The following is a 17,048-nucleotide window of genomic DNA, read 5'->3' on the forward strand; positions in this document are numbered from 1 at the left end:
TTCTTTTCGCCCTTGCTCCCCTCCCCACATATACACATTAAAAGTCCTTCTATGTGACAGATACTTAGAGTCAAGCAAAATAGATCCACATATTGGCCATTTCTGAAAATGTGTTTCATTTTGTACCTCTAGTCCATCACCTGTCTGTCAAGAAGTGATTCATCATTGGTCTTCAGGGATAATGGTTGTTCTTGAGCCATTATTAAGAAAGCATTTTTAACCTGTAAAATATTATAAAACTGTTATATACTATTAGAATTGTCCGGCAATTGGGAGACAAAACTGTCCTGGGACTTAAGAGTAGTGAATTCTAATCTTGCTTCTGCTGTTAACTTCCTGCATGACCTGGAACAAATAATTTCACCTAACTTGCCTTCACATTCTTTGTCTCCAAAAGTGTTTAAATGATCTCTAACCTTTCTTCTATCTCTTTATTTTTCCAATTCTATTATTTTAGACATCAATTCTTTCCTATTTGCTCTTTATCATTTCTCCCAATTCAAATAATATGACATGATATATGATATATAACCAAAATTGTGGAAAGGTTCATCTTCATCTTGCTTTGATTATACTTGTCACACAAAGCCCAGTAAAAAGAACACAAATCTCAGGATAGGAGACCTGGAGTATAGTCTTGAGTGTACCCTTGGCCTTTTGATTATGTGTGTATCACTTAACATAGGATACTTAGAGGGGCAGCTGGGTAGAGCGGTGCATAGAACGCCAGGCCTGGAGTCAGAAAGACTAATCTTTCTGAGTTCAAATCCAGTCTCAAATGCTTACTAGCTGTGTGACCCTAGGGAAGTCACTTAACCCTTTTTACTTAAATTTCCTCATCTGTAAAATTTGTTGGAGAACAAAATAGAAAACCACTCCAGTATCTTTGCCAAGAAAATCCCAAATGGGGTCACAAAGAGTTGAACGTGACTAAAAAACAACTGACAGTACAAAACAGAAAACAAACTTAGATTTACAGCTGGAAGGATCTAGACCAACTCTTCTATTTGAGAGGAGCAAAATGAGGCTCAAAAGGTGAATGAATTTACTCTCTTTTGGTTTTGGTTTTGGTTTTGGTTGGGGGAAGGCAGGGCAGTTGGGGTTAAGTGACTTGCCCAAGGTCACACAGCAAGTAAACATGTCAAGTGTCTGAGGTCACATTTGAACTCAGGTCCTGACTCCAGGGCTGCTGCTCTACTCACTGCGCCACCTAGCTGCCCCATGAATTTACTTTCTTATGGTCACACAAATAGCAAATGGCAGCCAGAACTTGAACCTGGCTCTCCAAGTCCAGTGTTTGGTCTATCATACTGTGGCTACATATCTGTGCCTTTATTTCCTTTATTGAAAATAAAGATCATGGTATTTGTCCTCTTTACCTCATATGGTCGTTTTTATGGATTAAATGAAAAAAGAAAGATTAAAAATGCTTAGTTTTCAAAAGTTCTATGCAAATGAAAGATACGATTCCAGTAATTTGCCATGTTTTTTCAACAGCACTGATGGCTTTTTTTGATGGTTTTTGATGGTATTTGATGATTTATAGCAATGTGTGTTGGAAGGGCATCATTATCAATTGTTTAATAAACTAACATTTTTTTCCTACCGAAGCATATCTGGTAAGGCCTGAACCTTTGTGGGAAGGTGCAATGATTAAGGGTGAATATCTGTTACATGTTAGCAACTGGTTCCTCCTTCATGGTTTTGTTTTGGTTTGGTTTGGGTTTTTTTGAAAGCATTCTTTAAAACCCTGTGTTACTAATAATTATCTACAAAAATAATCTTTGGACATTATTTTTTAACCATGCACATTTCTTCTGGGTTTGCTGCGATAGTTGTAAAAAAAATAAACTGCCCATTAAACCTCCTGACCAAAATGCCTATGGTTCAGGAATTGGCATTGGGTTCGAATTATTTCACTGAAATTTTCCAAGAGTAAGCTCCATAAGTTACTGTACTAGGTTTCAAATCATTGTCCGCTTCACTGACCCTGCTAGTCCACAACAGAAGGCCCATTCAGGGGTCATGACCTGACCTCTTTTGCCTTCAGCTGCTGTCATGTAATTTTCCAAGCCTACTGGTGCTTTGCCCAAGTCCTAGTCTTTAACAGTATTGTTTTATTCATCATATTAGCTGTTTGATATATATGAAAATAATTATAAAAATAAATTTTGTCATTTTGCTGAACAATTAGATTTTATGGATTTACCTTGTTTTATCTATCTGCAGAGTGATATGTATTCATCTCACAGGTGTATCACAAGGTTTGTCAGAGCCATGTGATATAGTCTATGACATTCTCAACCACTTCATTATGTATGGATGATGTATCATATCCTCTTAAAGCTTTCGTGGCCCTCTTGCGGTTATCTAATTTCTCCTCAATAAATCATTTAATAGAGTTGCTTTTAATTCCCAATTTTGGGTCATGTTAAATTTTTTTCAGAGTTATAATGTACAAAATTTAAAGGTTTCATTACTTGAGAATTAGGGAAGAAATCGCCAGTAGTGATAATGGGTCTTCTGGATAGAAGAATCTTAATTGACATTTAGTTTTTGCTTTTTGTCTTTTAAGTTTCTAAATCCCAACCAACTTTCCAAATTCTAATTCACTTGATATGTACTCAAAAATATCTGAAATAGATTTAAACTAGGCTATAGTAACATTTAAAAAACTTTACAATCCACTCATATTTTAAAATTATCATCATAACTTGAAAGGTGTGAATATTTATGAGCAGCATAGGTTAAATAGGGTTTTGCTTCTGGACATTGACGAGGGGCTGTTAGGATGCCTCTTTGCTAGTCTATTGGTGCTCTACTAGCCCACACAGTCAAGAGGAGAAATGACCCCTGCCCACTCTCTCTCCCACTCACAAATTGTTCCTTGTGATGTACCAGGACTGGTTTTCTCCTCAAAACTCTATTGAAAAAGTGTCAAATCAGCACACGCACCCCTGCCCCCACAGTGTGATTGTACCCTTGCCTTCACTGGATTATCTTTTATGCTATTGCATTCCTTGATGTGTATTGCTGCAGGCGAAAGTATTTCTTTATAGGCTCCATGAAATGTTTTCTAACTAGGAATCTAATTAGCAAAAAGAAGTTATATAAAAGACTAGTCTGATACTTGAGTTGTTAATCTCTATCATATTCTACACTGACAGAACTGCCAGTGTCATAGTTGAAACACATAAGGAAGCAGCTGAAATCTGATATGGTTATTGGGTCACAAATCCATATAGCACACCAATAGAGACTGAATCAAACTCATCTTTTCATTTTTGGTTAATGATTAGAGGAATAATACTTTAATTGCAAATAAGAAATTCCATCTAAAAACATATGCTTGTGATTTCAAGGGTTTAAAGAACTTTCATGCTAATCAATAGTTCCTTTGCAATTTATAGAATTACTTGGGGTATTTACTAGTTAAATGACTTGGTCAGCATAATCCGTCCATGATGATTCATAGTTGTGCCTTTAAATTAAGTCTTCGTTGCTCCAAAGCAGAGTCTCTATCTACTCCACCATGCTGTTTCTTGCCAAAATCTAATATCTGAGATGTAGTTTGCTCATCCCCTATTTGTATAGAAAATCAAATTAAGAATTCTGGTTGCCAACCAAATTTTATTTTTCTTTTTAGGTAGCCACATGTTTTAAAGCAGTTCAGATGACATAAGATTTCCATAAATTCAATACCTTGTAAGAATCAAACCTAGCAGACTAGACATACCTCATATTGTCTGTGTGTGTGTATACGTATATGTGTATGGAGAGAGAGAGAGAGAAAGAGAGAGAGAGAGAGAGAGAGAGAGAGAGAGAGAGAGAGAGAAAGAGAGAGAAGTCAGGAAAGATGCAGAGGTTATGCATCTGAGAGATGGGATGAATGATGGTGCCCTCAACAGTGATAAGGAATTTTGGAAGAAGGGAAGAGCAAGATAATGAGTTCTGTTTTAGACTGTTCATTGGTATGATAACTAAATGCATGGAAGCTGATGAGATTGTGAAGGAATATGGCATACAATAAAAAGAGAAGATCCAGGACTTAGTCTTGGGACACCCATAGTTAGTGGGAATGACAAGGATGAATGTCTTTTATCCAGATTATAGAGAACTTTGAATACTGGGCAAAGGAGTTTGAACTTCATCTTACAGATCAGTGGAAGTCATGGAAGTTTCCTTGAAGTCATTGAAGGTTCTTAATGAGAAAAATAACAATCAAGTTGATGTTTTAGGCAGATAAAAATAGTGGCATTATGAAAATCAAGAAACTGGAGACCTGCTTGAATCTATTGTCATCCCAGTAGGAGGGAAAGAGTGTCTGGAGTTTAGAGATAAAGAGAAATAGATATATGTGTGAGAGATTTTTAAAAAGAATTGACAAGACTTGGCGGCTGTTTGACTCACCCATATTCAATTATCACCTAGATTTCATGTCTGGATTTTTGGGGAAATGGTGATGTCACTTAGAGAAACTGGAAGATGTAAAGCAGAAGTTAATTTTAGGGAAAAGATTGCAAATTAATGTGATGCATTTGGTCAGAGATAGCTTTGTGAAATAAATAGAACTTGCATCTGACTTTGAACTACCCTGTAGTATAAAGATGAGGAAAGGATTTCCAGGAAGTCAGAGAAACACAATATTCAATTCAATTTGATTCAACACACTCTGGGAAACATAAAAAATTAAACAGTCCTTGCCCTCAAGGAGCTTGTGTTCTAGTGGAAGGATATAGTATATACTTCTATAATCCTGAGTATAATACAAAGAAAATTGTAGAGGAAGAGATGGAAGAGGAAGAGCAAATATCAAGATGACTGGTGATGGCTCAGAATGGCATCCCTGAACAAGCTCTATTTGAGGTGTGAGTGGTGACTTGTGCAAATACGTGGAGGCAGGAGATGGAGTACAGAGTTCAGTGAACAGTTAATGAGTCAGTTTGGGTAGAGAATAGAATTAATGAAGAAGAATAGTACAAAATGCAGTTGGTGAGATAGGTGGGAGCTAGATTGTAGCAGGCCTTACATACCAGGCTAAGGAGTTTGTACAGTTGATGAAGAACCACAGAATGTGTTGGAGCAGGGAAGTCACTTAGATGTGTGGTTTAGAAAGATTACTTTTGCACCTGTATGAAAGATTAGAGGAGAAACCAGAACCAGGCAGAGCAGTTAGGAGGCTGTGACAACATGCAATGTCTAGGCAAGATGTAATCAAAGTCTGAATAAGGATGGTGATTAGTTAACTAGAGTTAAGGCATGAGCATGATCATAGAATTAAGAATGAGCAAAGCTCATATGGTTTGGGATAAGAGGTTACTGAAAAGTTCACTCACTCTTGGGAAGTAATAAGGGATAAGTTTAGATAAATAAGAAAGGGGCAGATGATGGAGTCACTCGAATTCCAAGATGAGAAATTTTGATTATTTCTTAGCATCCAGTAAGGAGTCATTCTAAGTTCTTAAACAGGAATGTGATATGATGAAAATGTTATTTTAGGAAGCTTTGACTATAGTATCTTGTTTTATATAGCAATTTGAAAAAAGAAGTAAAATCAGTCCATGAGCACTTTGTCGTCTTTGTAAAATCTTTTAAAAAATTATTCTGAACTTAATACCAAAATGAGCACTTCTATGTACAAAGAAGAAAAATAAATTAGACTACACATGACACTGGCCATAAGTTTGGAAATATCCAAACAAAGTATTGTATATGAAGGTAATGGAATATTATTGTACCATAAAAAGTGATGAAAAAGAGACCTGGGAAAAGGAAAAATTCAGAGAAAATTGGGGAGATTGGTATGAATTCATGTAGAGTGAGATAAGTTGAACTAGGAGAACAATTTATACAGCAAGAAAAATATCACAAAGAAAAAACCCTGAAAATGTAAAAAAAACCCCAAACTATATATTTCAATGACTGGCCATAATTCTAGAAGACTAATGATGAACCATACTATGTATTTCCTAAAAGAAAGGTGATAAACTCATGATGCAGAATGAGACATTTTTAGACACAATCAATGTGGAAATTTGTTTTTCTACACACAATTATTATAAGGATGAGCTTTTTTTCTTTCCATAAAATTCCTATGCATGTCATGAAAAGCTTTGATGGAAAATTTGAGAACAAAGCAGGTGGATTTTCACAGATGATTCTTTATAGATCACTAGTGTCCAACTAAAATAGAAACACAGGTCACTAAACCAGAATAAAGATCCCTGAAGGCCACATATTAACACTATCAAAGTTTTAATATATTATTAATTTTGTTAAATATTCCCAAATTATTTTTTAATCTGATTCCCGTGGTACTTGGGAGTGTAGTAGGCTCCTGTGCATTTGACATTTCTGTTGTAGAGTATTGATTTTGAGAAGATATTTGAATTAGTAAAGCAAAATATATCCTTAAAGACTCCTCTCACACAAGTTTTCATTATGCATGAATCTAAATCACAAAACACTATGTGACACTTGTAATAAAAAAAGATTTCATTTTAAAAAAATGAAATAGATTATTGTTATTATTATTATTATCTATTTAGATTCATTCTGAATCCTGAGTTTCAATCCTGGCTTTGACACCAGAATTCTCAAGAATAAATTGTCTTGAATAGACCTGTTTTCCAGATAGGTGAGGTTTTACCTTTTGCAATTAACTTCAAAAATTCACACTTATTATAATCTACTATGAATAAGACATTTTACTAATTGTTTTTTTTTGTTGTTGTTGTTGTTCAGTTGTTTTGGTTGTGTCTGACTCTTTGTGACCCCATTTGTGGTTTTCTTGGCAGAGAAACTAGTGTGGTTTACCATTTCCTTTTCCAGCTCTTTTTACAGATGAGGAAACTGAAATACAAAGAGTTAAGTGACTTGCGCAGAGTCACACAGCTACTAAGTATCTGACACCAGATTTGAACTCAGGAAAATGAGTCTTCCTGACTCTTGGCCTGGCACTCTGTCACTCTATCTACTGCGCCACCTAACTGGCCTTTTTACTAAACACTAAGGATAAGTTTTTTTTTTTAAAGAAAAACTGCGCAGATCCTGGCCACAATGTGTCTATGTGATATGTGCACAGGAGAAACTGGACAAAGTGAAGAGGTAGAGAGCACACCTAGCCTGGTAAGGGAAGACCTCACGGAGGAGTCAGTACCCTAGTCACCTAGGAAATGTCCAGATGAGGAGGGTATTTGTGCAAATGCATGGTGGTTTCTTCACGTAGCTAATAGTTAGGTTGACTAAAATATAGATTGTTTGAAGAAGTGTAATATGGTAAAATCTGTAAGGTGGGTCAGAATTAGTTTATATTTTATTTTAGTAGCAATATGGAGCCACTGAAGCTTTTTTGAGCTGGGGAATGACATAGTAAGGCCCATGTTCTAGGAAGAATGCTTTGATAGCTTTGTTAGGGATGGATTACAGAGGGAAAAAATGCATGTATAGGAAGACTAGTTAGGAAGCTATTGGTGTATTTTAGATGATTGGTGACGATGGAACTGTAGAGGTTGCATTTTGAGTAGAGATTTAGCTGTACCATCAATGATCCCCTCTCGCCTGGATTATCGTAATAGCTCACTAATTGGTGTCCTTGCTTCAAGTCCTTCCCCTCTTCAATCGATCTGCAAAGCTGCTGAAGTCAAATTCCTAAAACATAGGCCTGGACAGGTTTCATCCCTCCTCAATAAACTCTAATGGCTCCCTATTATGTCTGGGGTCAAATACAAACTTCTCTGGCATTTCAAGCCCTTCACAACTTAGCTCTAACTTGCTTCTCCAGCCTTATTATATGTTGCACTCTGTGGGCTGATTAAATTGGCCTTTTTGTTCTTCCTCACACAAGATGCTCCTTGCAATGTCTGTGCCCTTTGCTTGGAATGCACTTCCTTCTCACCTTTGCCTCTTAAAATCCCTGTTTCCTTTAAGGCTCAAGGACCACCGTGAGGCCTTACATGATTCTGCTGGATGCTAATGCCTCCCCTCTCCCATTATCTTGTCTTTATTTACATATTCTTCTGTGTCTACACAAACACATTCATACATAGGTCTGTGTGTATGCTGCCTATCTCTACAAAAGATAAGCTCCTTGAGATCAGGGATCATTTGGTTAAGTCTTTCTCTCCCTAGTGCCTAGCATAATACTGAACACAAAGTCATTGCTTATTAAATGCTTCTTGACTGACTGACTGATTAGTTGATTGGTCAAAAAAAAGGGGAAAAAGTAAAGGGGGGATGGCTTAAGGACACAGATTCTTAATGTCGTGTGTGTTTGTGTGTGTCTATGTGTATGTGTGTGTGATGGACTTCATTGTCAGTCTGGCCAAGCCTCTAGTCGCCTTCTCAGAATAATGTTTTTAAATGCATAAAATTAAATATGTAGAATTACAGAAGAAGCCAATCATGTCGTAATAAAGTTATGAAAACCTTTTTTCGAAGTACATAGACCTCTAGTTAAGAACCCCTGCTTTAGTGTGTACTTTGAACAGCCATTTAGTCATTCGACTGACTTTCATTAAGTATTCTCTGTTAATTCCATATTCACACATTACTCTGCATATACTTTTGGTGAATAACTTCTACAAAGAAGAATTTGTATTGGTAAGCCAACACCTAGAGGCAACAAGTAATCTGATGCTTACAAGACAAGATATGGGTAGTGCTTTTCCATTGTACCCAAAGTTTGCCATTATTCGAATCTTTCCAGAAAGGATTTTCCCTTGGCCTATTCAGGATCATTTTTTTTTCTCTTAGAAAACCACTTTCTGATTAAGTTCCTTTTCTTTCAAGACTTCCATCCTGGCTGACCTTTTGGGCAATTACAAGGCTTATTAGCCTGGTGTTAGAAAGCACAGATAATACCACTCACTTATGTGGAGTTGCTAAGAAGCAAAGGTGTTTGGAGTAAGTCCTATTTGCATAACTGTTCTAATTACTTCTCTTCCCTAGGGTACTAGTACCCAGTAACTCAGTGGGCATATGCTCTGTTGTCTTAATTAACAGTTCTATACATAGAGGGAAAATGAATGGATCATAAGAAAATTCTATTATGTGAATGGAAAATGTGAAAAAAGTATCATTCAAAGACTTTGTCTAAATTAGTTTTTTGTTGAAATAGTTCCATGTGTTAAAATATGGTAAGTCTGGTATACATATGTATTTGTTAAAGGATACAGTTTATGCAGTCCCAATAGAAGATGCTGCCTGCATCAAGTAGAAGAGTGAATCTGAAAAACATTTGAGACATGATTCACTCAGAAGCATATACGACTGTCCATCAGAAACTGAGGAATGATGTTTCTGCATCTTACTAATAAGCCTTTCAAGAGGAAACTTCAAAACAACATTAGAATTTAAAAGATGGCATTCTAGATCAGATCAATAATCCATATAGTCCAGTGATATTAGTCAGCCAGTATATACTATAAACAAATAGCAACATAGTAGGGCAAATACAGGACAGGGCCATGAACCATGCCAGAGCCTGCCACAAGAGACTTTCATTGTCCTGTGATTACTTAAAGTGATTACTTTGGTCTTAGCTTATTGCCTATGTACTTTCAAGCTACTTCTAGCCAGGAGGCTGAAGGGCAGCAGAGAGAATGAAGCCTGCTGGATGAATTATTTGGAAACCATGTCCTTTGGAAAAATTCTCTCTGGGTCATTCATGTGTATGCCAGGTTCTTGGGAGTATATTGGAGGCAGTTTAGGAAAATGGAAAGAGCATCTATCGTGGAGTCAGAGGGAGCCAGTTCAAATCCTGCCTCTGAAGTTTACTATGTAAATTTGGGCAAGCTCCAGGGACCTCACTTTGTTTATCTGTAAAATTTCCATGTTGGACTGGATCACTTCTGATGGCTTTCCCAACTCTAGGTCTAATACCTAATATCCTGGGATATTAGATAATATCCTGTGATATAACAAGGAATATTCTATTCTTTGAAGCAGTTAACCCCTCAAGGTTTTTATATCTATCTTGTATGAGTTTTCCATGTGCCTCTGTGCGACTATGATGTTTCCTTCATTAGAAAAGAAGACTTCTCTTTTGTTGTTCAGTTGAGTCCGACTCCTCATGACCTCATACATGGTTTTCTTGGCAAAGATACTGGAGTGATTTGACTTTTCCTTCAGCTAATTTTACAGATGAAGAAACTGAGGCAAACAAGGTTACGTTTCTTGCCCAGGATCACAAAGCTAGTAAGTGTCTGAAGCTACCACTGGCTTTTTGATCATGTGCATATTACATACATACGTTGTTTCTAAGGGGCACCTAGGTGGTGCACTGGATAGAGCTCTGAGCCTGGTGTCACTCATCTTCCTGAGTTCAATTCATGCCTCAGTGCTCTATCCACTGTGCTACTCAGCTGCCCAAAATATGATGGGCATAATAATGCTGGCACATAGATGCTTAATTAATGTTTATTCCTTCCCTCAGAGTCAGAATTTAAATTCAGCTTCTCTGACTCTAGAATGAGTGATTTTTTTTTTTTTTAGTGTGCCACACTTCCCTACACCTCTCCTACCCTAACCTGACACCGATATGTAGCTGGATGGAGAAAGTATTAAGTTTACATTTGTACCTAATACATATATACATATACCTATTCTTATCCATATCCATATCTATATCTTAGACAGGTGCAATAAGTGGACCCTGAACTGTGCACAGAATTACATGGGAAGAGAATATTGGACTAGCTTAAACTAAGGAAATTTTACGGTGTTTTCAATGATTCCAAGTTGCTTACTATTGCATAAACTCATGTCTTTAACACTGTTGATGTTCTATGGCTGAGATCCATAGAACACAATGATCACAGAAGACTCATATTGTCAGATGACCCAAATAGTTATGCAAAGATTATTTAATACCTCATTTCCAGTTATGCTATATGAGGAAGTTGAAATGGCAAGTAAGTAAATGAAATTGCGAAGAACGACAGAATCGGACCGAAGAGGAAATCCATGCTAGAGGCTCTGTGATCTTTGAAGAGTTGTAGGGTTACTTTACAAGACATTATAAGTAGAATAAGATGCTAAAAGAGTTTTTTTAAAAATTATTGATTTTAGCAATCCTAATTCTACTACTTAATACCTGTGTGACCATGAACCAGTCACCCAAACCGTCTGGGCCTCGATTTCTTCACCTATAAAATGAGTAAATTAGAACTGGTTATCTGTAAAGTCTCTTCCAGCTCTGAGTCTGTGAAACTGACCTCAGCATATGATGATTTGTCTATGAGAAATGACGGATTTTATAAAGCATGTATATGACTACAAAAAGAGGTGGCAAGAATTAGGCAAAAGAAAAGGGTATCCCAAATGGTACATTGGTATATAACTATTATATTAAAAGACCCAGAGGGAAGCTTTCAGTGTATGGGATTTATCCTTTATGAAGAATTTGGGGGAAAACATGGTCAAGAATGCTGTGGTTTAGTTGGTCTGTTGTCTGTACTGTTGGAGAGAGCACCCACATTAAGCTGGTATATCTAAGTATCGCAATCATGTTAGTCATGGGTTTTCAGTGTCATTTGAGAACAGATCCCTTTTCAATTCATAAATGTCAGTCTGGAGTGGAGCATTTCATAGATAAAGTTTGGATTGGTTTTCTGTGTGTTGAGAATCGTCTGCCCATTTTTCTACCCACTTCTAAAGACTCTACTAGAAATTTAGCCCTGTTAATTTGATATATAATACCTGATAGAACTTTATATCATATGCAAATTTAACTGGGCAAGGAAAGGAAGAAACGGAAGGAAGAAAAGAAGGAAAGAAGTAAGGAAGGAAGAAAGGAAGCAAGGAAGGAAGGAAAAAGGGAAAGAAATTTGCTCATACAGGGCAATACTTTCCCATTAAACTCAATTAGTACTTCCTTCTACCTGGAGAAGTGACTATTTATTGCCATCCTTTGTCTCCTGCCTTTAAGTCACTTCTTTATTCAAAGGATAGTATTTCTCTTCCTTCCCCTCCCTTCCTTCAATCCCCATGTCTTTCTCTTTAAATTGCCTTTGTAATCTTTTGAATATATATTTTTGTGGCAGCTTCCTCCCCCCCCCCAAAATCTAAACAATTTATATCCATTGCTTCCTTCTTATAGACATTCATAGTTATTTTCTCTAAGAACTCTGACTGGTGATACTACTTGGAAATTTCATCATAATAACTTACATTTATATAGTTCTTTATATTTGACAACAAAGTATGTTCCGTATAAATCTCTATAATATCCCAGGAGGTAGACAGTATAAATATAATTCTTTACATTCTGTAAATAGACTGAGGTCCAGAGTGGACTCATGACTTTTTCAAAGTCACATAGCTAGCCTGTGACCAAAGTAGGATTTAAATCCAAGTATTATGACTCCTCAGTGCAGTGCTCTTACCATGCACTGTTTCATGCTACCCCTTTATAGGTTCTTTATTGTCTGCCATTTGGAGTTAACAAATATACCAAAAAGAACATGCATGTTCGAAATCTTTCAGAAATAGTGATTGAAACTACTTCAACTCTGTATTTAATTTGCTTTGACTCAAAATATTATCAAAAAAACCCATGAGCACACATTTTTGCTTTTCTTTCTTATTTTTTAAAAATGTACTTGAAAGGCATAATTATATTTTAACAAACAACATTTAAGCCACATTTCCAGAACAATATGATGACAATGATTTTCTAAAGAGAGGTGCATTTTATTCATTGTCTTACCAATTACATAAATCAGGGTTACATGTTTCAATGAAAAATACATGTATTCAATTAAGTGTAAGGTCATTAGAAGCACGAAAACTGATGAAAATTTACCATTTCTGTTGGATTCCTTTAAAAAAAAATGCATGCATTCTTTCCTTTTCAAATCTTCTGTTCAGGCCTTAGAAGGACCTTCACATAGGTGAAAGACAAAGAATTCAAATCATAGGATATCTGTTGCAAAGCCTTTAAATTCATAATGAATGAACATTTAATTTTCACATTTTGTTTTCTTTTTCCTAGGTTTGTGCACACAACACAATTTTCTTAGTTAATTATTCTGCATATCATGTCAAAGAATTATATATGAGATAATATTATGATTAAAACAGACATACACAAATGCTCACACAAATTAATTATAATTAAGAAATACAACTGAATAAGCTTTACTCTTGATTCATGATATTCTGCTAAACCCTTAGATTAAAAAAAATAATAAAAAGAGGCATATATTTTCTGTTTGTTTAATAGTCAGGTTGTGTACTTTGAAATCAGGAATTTTCTTGAACTCACTAACAATATTTTATGCTCATAAACCAGTTTGAAGCCTGAAACACAATTTCATTTATCTTTATATTCTAAGCTTTATAGTGTCTGCAGAAAGTGTCCATCTGTTCATCCGAGATTGCTTCAAATAGTGAGTGGTCAGAGAGACTTAGATGATAAAGGTCAAAGGAGCCTCTTGACCCTGTGATACTCGTGAAAGCAATTGGCGAGGAGGGACTGATATACAGTTAGATACAGCTTGCCAAAGCGGTCCCCACTTTAATTGGTAATGATAGCAGGAATACACAGTAAAGTCATTGCTGAAAGAAAACAAAAAGTATCCAATATAGTAATTTATTACCAGTCAGTGGGTCTCACGCACTCGGTTGTTTTACCCCTGCCGTGGTCAGAGAAAGCAAAAAGGTACTCTAACACTTAACTGAAAATGGATGCCCTGCTGCTATCAGAGATGCATGGTGGTCAAATGATTGCCCATGCCATTAGCTTGGTAATGTTTTCTCTATTGTAAACTCAGCTCCCCATGTCCTTCCTGTGCATCAGCTGCAGATTGAAGGCTTTCTCATTTGTCTTCTATTTCTGCTGCCAATCATCAAGCTGCTGTCCACCAGGCACATTTGAAGGAGACAATTTTTTTACTATCGACAACCATCTCCAGCAACCTAGGGCTCAACGGATTTAAAAATGAATGGCCTGGGCTTTCATTTACACTTTGGGGGTGGTTTTATGCATTGTTTATATATGTGCTTTGGCAGATAATTTAGGGGGTCCGGGACCCAGATTTCACAGTTGTTTGAATTCTAGTTGCTCTAGGTAACCTGCACACTCCACTAGGCTTCTGTTTTTTTATGAAATTAAGTAGTTTGCTATAAATGCTGAAAAATATTTGTGTGATATGGGCAGAACCTCTTTGTAGATTTTATTTTTCATTTAAGTCAACCAATAAAAAAATCTCTTAAAAATAGTTACAGCATTCTGTCAAAGAGAATAAAATTCCCACCAACAAACGTAAATGAGCTTTTTTTTTTTCCTCCTTGAATCTGGAAATTTTTTTTAGGCTTTAAATGTCATATATAAAATATTTCATGAGCACTGAAATGATAGATTCCAAAATTTGATAATTGATTACAAAGACAAGGGAAAAGAAAATATTTATTTTCTTGTTTATATGTGAGATTATAGAATATTCTGGTCCTTTACTTATTTTTTTATGACTTATGTGTAAAATAGCCCAGAAAACATAAAAGTAATAAAATAAAAAAAAGTAATAAAAGTCCATAGGCACTTTCTAGCCTTCTCTAGATTCTTCAATTTGTTGTGTTTTTTTAAGCACCTCTTGGTGGAATAGGTATTTCTCAAATTTTGAAACACATAAATTCCTGAAAGCTTATGTGTGTGTAAAGAAAATTAACTCATGCTATAAAGTTGGAAATGAATTTCCTAAAAGGAAATGCCTTTCAATGAACTGAAGTGAATCCTTTGTTTAAAAGAAGAGTTTTAAGGTCGAGACTGGCTGATGATTTCCTATCCATGCTTTGATTGCAGGAGGCCCAGGGCACCCACAGTTCAGCAAGGAAAACCAATGTTTGTATTCTGCCTAATATACTTATTAGCTGTGTGACCCCCGGGCAAGCCACTTAAGCTCAGTTGCCTCATCTGAAAAACAAAATAAGGATTATTAACAGCACTTTCTTCATAGGTTTGTTGTGAGGAACAAGTGAGATTATATATGTAAAGTACTTTGTGAACTTTAAAAGTATTATACAAATTTTACATATGAGTATTGCTCCTGAATATCATTATACTGGGGGTTATCAAGACCTATTTTAATTTGTGTCTTAGCATTGGACTGTCTCTTTAAGACAACAAATCAAACAACCCCTTCCACTGTTGCTCAAGCATTTTGGAGAACATCTCGTGGCTGCTATTTTTTGTTAGCTTTTTGTTGGCTTGGCTGGGATGAAAAGGTTATTGCCAGCCTATGTAACAGCATCCTACGAGTAAAGCCTTAAATTTTAAGCTCTTTGGTAACATTTTTTTTTCTGTGGGTCTGGTGATGAAATTAAGACTATTTTTCTAGAATGTTTGAGATAGAAAAGATCTCAGGGATCATCTTATCCAACCCTATCATTTTAGTAGCAGAGGAAACTGAGGCACCGAGTAATGAAGTTAGTTGTGGGCTGAAATGAAACTTTAACTCGTGTTTTTTGACTCTGTCTAGTATTTTTTCTCTTCTATCCTACTAAAGAGGTTAGGATAATGTATGTGAATGTGATTTCCCTTTTGCTTAATTTATTATATCTAAATAGTTTAAGTCTTAAGGAATTTTCCTGTATGGTTGCATAGTCATTGAAATGTATTCTTTCTTCATTCATACTTCAATTTTTCAAGTTTGCATATTATACTATTGAAGTAACAGGAGAGATGTTGAAAATAATTTAGAAAGTGAGGTCTTTAAAAATTGATTTCAGCTTTTCACTTGGGCTAGCATGTTCTAAAGATGTGCTTGACTAGGATTAGACCTGCCAGAGAAGAGCTATGAAATCTCCATATAAGAAGACTTTATCAATTTTAATCTTCAAAAGGGGTCATTCCCCAACTCAGTTCATGCAAACTCAGCAAGCCCGGGGAGTTCCTGACCTCTGTATTCATCTCTCTTTTAACATGGTAGCATAGAACATAGGCTTCATCTTCTCAAAGTCTGATAGGGCAGAACATTTCATCAACATCCTGAAGAGATTAGATTATTGTTGTAGGAATATTACTTGATTATATTAATAATAATAATTGGTAATTATATAGTGCTTTAACATTTACAAAGTGCTTTGCCTATGTTATTTCATTTTAGTAACTAAGTACATATGTGAAGGTCCACAGTTTAGCAAAATTAACCAACACTTACAAAAGTCTGATAGTACATGTAGTGTTAAACATTCATAGTTGTCTCCCGCCACCTCTTCAAGGAAGGGGAGGGAGGTGCTTTCTCATATCTGTTATTTTAGGCTATTTGTTCATGAATATTGCCTTAATTTCTTTCCACTTACATTGTCATAGTCACTCTATATATTGTTCCCCTGATACTGCCTACTTCATTTTGCATCATTTTATCTGTCTTCTCAAGCTTCTCATATTCATCACTCTTGTTTTTTAAAGTACAATAACACTCCATTACATTCATGTATGCACCTCAACTTGTTTAGCCATTTTCAATCAGTGGACACCTACTTTGTTTCTAGTTCTTCAAGGAGTTTACATTTTAACAGGGAGAAACAGCATATATGGGGGAGTGGTGGCCAAGAATGGAGTTTTGATTTGAGGAAGGCTAAAACAAATGGTAAGGGAAGTCTATTGTCAAGTCTGTTCCAGAAACATGGATAGTCTATGGATTTGATTTTTATTTCCCATATATGACAATAGTTACATCTTTTTGAGCTAAGTAATTTTAAATCATAGCGCTTGAAAACATCAGAGGACTGCTAGATGGCTCAGTAGATAGAGTTCTGGGCCTGAAGACAGGAAGACTTGAGTTCAAATCAAGCTTCAGACACTTCCTAGTTGTGTGACCCTGGTCAGGTCACTTAACTGTTCCCCTCAGTTTCCTCACCTGTAAAATGAGATGGAGGAGAAAATGGCAAACTACTCAAAGTATCTTTGCCAAGAAAACCCCAAATGGCATCAGAGACAGACAACTGAAATGGCTGAACAGAAACCTTAGAGCTTATTTTTTTTTAACTTCCTAATTTTATAGATTAAAAAAACTGAGGTTGAGAGAGGTTAAATGACTTAACTA

At 35.9% G+C, this 17,048-nt stretch overlaps 1 protein-coding gene across 1 annotated transcript in view; it reads left to right on the forward strand.

The window, feature by feature from the left end:
* Nucleotides 1-17,048, forward strand: part of WDR72 (WD repeat domain 72) — a 251,952-nt gene that overhangs the window by 90,351 nt on the left and 144,553 nt on the right. The gene's annotated exons all lie outside the window — the stretch shown is intronic.

Source organism: Trichosurus vulpecula, chromosome 8, assembly GCF_011100635.1.
Source record: "Trichosurus vulpecula isolate mTriVul1 chromosome 8, mTriVul1.pri, whole genome shotgun sequence".
NCBI classification, from domain to species: Eukaryota; Metazoa; Chordata; class Mammalia; order Diprotodontia; family Phalangeridae; genus Trichosurus; species Trichosurus vulpecula.